The following is a 5,108-nucleotide window of genomic DNA, read 5'->3' on the forward strand; positions in this document are numbered from 1 at the left end:
GAAGATGCGTTCCCTACCCAAGATGCCACGAGGCAGAGCAGGAGGGGGAAATACCCTGGCTTTTCCCTTCGTTGGTTCTTCAATCTTCCAATAATGCCTTCCAATGGCTGAACTCAACAGGAGTCAGCTGACAGGGAGGTTGAGAAACTTCCCACAGGGGCCAGGCTCTGGGCTATAGAGCAAAGCAGAGGAAGGGCAAGGGGGCCCAATGAAAGCACAGTGGGTGAACATTCACACCAAGTAAAACCAATTCCATGTTTTCTTCCAGGAATTAGGATTGGTTAGGAAGCTAGTGTCAGTTGCTTTTGGGTGTAGCAGCTGGGAGGTCATATAGAGCTAGAGCTGTGGTTTCCTGTTATGTTTTTGCTAAAAAGGAGAAAACCAGTATGGAAGGAAAAAAGGAGAGATGGAAAGGGGGGAAGTAGGAGATAGGGAGAAAGCAAGAAAAAGGTGCATTTGAGAGGATGAGGGAGAAGCAGAGGTGTTGGCAGGCTGGGGGATAAAATTTGGAAATCAGGACCTTCCATGGACTAAATTCTCCAAATAAAAGACAAAAGCCCAGGAAGAATTCAATGATGCTTAGGAATAGCTCTAATTAGGGAGAAGTCTTTTCATGGAGCTTCTCATTTAATTGGGTGTGTCTATATTCTTTTCCAGAATGGAATGAAAACAAAAAGTCCTCTAAATTTGATGACAAACTCAAAAGAATCATACTACTTTTTTTTTTTGTGGTTACTGACTGTGCTTTCTAATCCCCTCACCTTCCCTCTTATCTCTACTTCCCCCATCTAGCAACCCTCAGTGTTTCCTCTATGACTCTGAGACTGTTTTTGATTAGTTCATTCATTTATTCTTTTCTTTAGATTCCACATATAAGTGAGATCATATGGTACTTATCTTTCTCTGTCTGACTTATTTCACTTAGCATAATGTTCTCTAGGTCCATCGATATTGTTGCAAATGGTAAGATTTTATTCTTCTTTATGGCTGTGTAATACTCCATTGTATAAATGTACCACAGTTTCTTAATCCAGTCGTCTATCGATGGGCATTTTGGTTGTTTCCATGTCTTGGCTATTGTGTGTAGTGCTAAACATAGGGGTGTATAAATTTTTTTGAATTACAGTTTTGGATTTCTCTGGATAGATACCTAGGAGTGGAATTGCTGGATCATAAGGTAGTTCCATTTTCAGATTTTTGAGATACCTCCATACTGTTTTCCATAGTGGCTGCACCAATCTGCAGTCCCACCAACAGTGCACAAGGGTTCCCTTTTCTCCACATCCACGCCAGCATTTGTTGTTTGTTGATTTATTGATGATAGCCATTTTGACTGGGGTGAGGTGGTATCTCATTGTGGTTTTTATTTGCATTTCTCTAATGGTTAGTGAGGTTGAGTATTTTTTCGTATGTCTGTTTGCAATCTGTATGTCCTTTTTAGAAAAATGTTTCTTCATGTTCTCTGCTCATTTTTTAATTGGGTTGTTTGTATTTTTGGAGTTGAGTTGAGTGAGTTTTTTATAAATTTGGGATATTGACCTCTTATTGGATATATCATTGGCAAATATCTTTTCCCATTCAGTAGGATCCCTTTTTGTTTTACTGATGGTTTCCTTTGCTGTGAAAAAAACTTTTTTGTTTGATGTAATCCCACATGTTTACTTTTTCTCTTACTTCCCTTGCTCGAGGGGATATATCAGTAAAAATCTTACTCCGGATAATGTCTGTAAAGTTTCTTCCTATATTTTCTTCTAGGAGTTTTATGGTTTTGGATCTTACATTTAAGTCTTTAATCCATTTTGAATTTATTATTGTATATGGTGTAAGGAGGTCGTCCAGCTTCATTTTTTTACATGTGTCTGTCCAGGTTTCCCAGCACCATTTATTGAATAGACTGTCTTTACCCCACTGTAAATTCTTGCTTCCATTGCCATAGATTAAATGACCATATAGGCATGGATTTATTTTTGGGCTCTCTATTCTGTTTCATTGATCTATGTGTCTGTTTTTATGCCAGTACCATGCTGTTTTGATTACTGTAGACTTGTAGTATAATTTGAAGTCAGGTATTGTTATACCTCCCACTTTGTTCTTATTTCTCAAGATTGCTGAGGTTATCCAGGGTCTTTTATGGTTCCATATAAATTTTTGGATTATATGTTCTATTTCTGTGAAAAACATCCTTGGTAGTTTGATAGGAATTGCGATGAATATGTATATTGCCTTAGGCAGTATGGACATTTTAACTATATTAATTCTTCCTATCCATGAACATGGTATGTGTTTCCATCTATTTGTATCTTCTTTAATTTCTCTCTTCAGTGTCTTATAATTTTCTGAGTACAGATCTTTTACTTCTTCGGTTAAATTTACTCCCAGGTATTTTATAGTCTTTGAAGCAATTGTAAATGGGATTGTTTTCTTAATTTCTCCTTCTGATATTTTATTATTGGTATATACAAAATGCAACTGATTTTTTTGTATCCTGCTACTTTACTAAATTCATTTATCAGCTCTAATAGTTTCTTGATGGAGTCTTTAGGGTTCTCTATATATAGTATCATGTCATCTGTATATAATGACATTTTTACTTCCTCCTTACCAATTTGGATGCCTTTTATTTCTTTTTCTTGTCTGATTACTGTGGCTAGAACTTCCAGTACTATGTTGAATAGAAGTAGAGAAAGTGGGCAACCTTGCCTTGTTCCTGATCTTAAGGGGAATGGTTTTAGCTTTTCCCCATTGAGTTAGCTGTGGGTTTATCATATATGGCCTTTATTATGTTGAGATATGATCCCTCTATTCCCACTTTCTTAAGGGTTTTTATCATAAATGGCTGCTAGGTTTTGTCAAATGCTTTTTCTGCATCTATTGATATGATCATATTGATATGATTTTTATTTTTCATTTTGTTCATGTGGTGTATCACATTGATTTGCAGATGTTGAACCACCCTTGCATACCAGGGATGAATCCCACTTGATCATGGTGTATGATCTTTTTAATGTATTGCTGAATTCTGTTTGCTAATATTTTGTTGAGGATTTTTACATCTATGTTCATTAGAAATGTCGGCCTGTAGTTTTCTTTTTTTGTAGTGTCTTTGTCTGATTTTGGGATCAGGGTGATAGTGGCCTCGTAAAAAGTGTTTGGGAGATTTCCCTCCTTCTGGATTTTTTAGAAGAGCTTAAGGAGAATAGGTGATAATTCTTTTTTGAATGTTTTGTAAAACTCACCTGTATAGCCATCTGGTCCAGGACTTTTGTTTGTTGGGAGATTGTTGATTACTGATTCAATTTCCCTGGTGGTAATTGGTCTATTCAGGTTTTCCATTTCTTCTTGAGTTAGCTTTGGAAGGTTGTATGCTTCTAGAAAATTGTCCATTTCATCGAGATTGTCAAATTTGTTGGCATATAGTTGCTCATAGTAATTTCTTAAATTTTTTTTTTGTATTTCTGTGGTGTGTGTTGTCACTTCTCCTCTTTCATTTCTAATTTTATTAATTTGGGTCCTCTTTCTCTTTTTTTGATGAGTCTGGCTAAAGGTTTGTTGATTTTGTTTATCTTCTCTAAAACCAGCTCTTGGATTCATTGATCTTTTGTATGGTTTATCTAGTATCTATTTTATTTATTTCTGCTCTGATCTTTATTATCTCCTTCCTTGTACTCCCTTTGGGCTTATTTTGCTGTTCTTTTTCCAGATCCCTTAAGTGAGAAGATAAACTATTGATTAGTGATTCTTCTTGTTTCTTTAGGTAGGCCTGCAATGCTATGAATTTCCCTCTTAGGACTGCTTTCGCTGCAGCCCATAGATTTTGGGTCATTGTGTTTTCATTTTCGTTTGTCTTGAGATATCTTTTGGTTTCTTCCTTGATCTCATGGCTGACTCATTCATTGTTTAGTAACATGTTATTCAGCCTCCATGAATTGGTGTGTCTTCCAGTTTTTTTCCTGTAGTTGATTTCTCATTTCATAGCACTGTGGTCAGAGAAGACAATTGGTATGACTTCAATTTTCTTAAAGTTATCAAGACTTGTTTTGTGGCCTTAACATGTGGTCTATCTTGGAAAATGTTCCATGTGCGCTTGAGAAGAACGTGTATCCTGTAGCTTTGGGTTGAAATGCTCTGAAAATATCTATTAAATCCAAGTGGTCCAATGTGTCATTTAAGGCCGTTGCTTCCATATTGATTTTGTGTCTGGAAGACCTGTCCCTTGTTGTCAGAGGTGTGTTGAAGTCCCCTACTATGATAATGTTACTATTGATCTCTGTCTTGATGTCAGTCAATATCTGTTTTATATATTTAGGTGCTCCTATTATTAGGTGAATAGATGTTTACTAGGGTTATGTCCTCTTGTTGGATCGATCCCTTTATTATTATATAGTGCCCATCTTTGTCTTTTAATATATTCTTCATTTTAAAGTCTATTTTGTCACATATAAGTATTGCAACTCCAGCTTTTTTCTCATTTCCATTTGTATGAAATATCTTACTCTAACCCTTCACTTTCAGCCTGTGTGTGACTTTTGATCTCAGGTGAGTCTCTTGTATATAGCATATGCAAGGGTTTTGCTTTCTTATCCACTCAGCCACCCTTTGTCTTTTGATTGGAGCATTTAATCCATTTACATTTAAAGTGATTATTGATAGGTACATAGTTATTGCCATTTTTTAAATTTGTAGTTAGATTGTTTTCATCTTTCTAATGTTTACAGAAGCCCTTTTAATATTTCCTGCAATGCTTGCTTGGTGTTAATAAATTCCTTTAGCTTATTCTTTTCTAGGAAGCTCTTTATCTGCCCTTCAATTTTAAATGATAGCCTTGCTGGATAAAGCAATCTAGGTTGTAGGCCTTTGTTTTCCATCACTTTGAGTATCTCCTGCCACTCCCTCCTGACATGCAATGTTTCTGTAGAAAAGTCATTTGATAGTCTTATAGGATTTCCCTTGTATGTAACCCGCTGTCTTTCACCAGCTGCTTTTAGTATTCTCTCTTTGTCTTTAACCTTTGTCATTTTAACTATAATGTATCTTGGTGTGGACCTGTTTGGGTTTATCCTGGTTGGAACTCTCTGCACTTCCTGGGCTTGTATGTTGGTTTCCTTCAC

Source organism: Rhinolophus ferrumequinum, chromosome 11 (genome assembly GCF_004115265.2).
Source record: "Rhinolophus ferrumequinum isolate MPI-CBG mRhiFer1 chromosome 11, mRhiFer1_v1.p, whole genome shotgun sequence".
NCBI classification, from domain to species: domain Eukaryota; kingdom Metazoa; phylum Chordata; class Mammalia; order Chiroptera; family Rhinolophidae; genus Rhinolophus; species Rhinolophus ferrumequinum.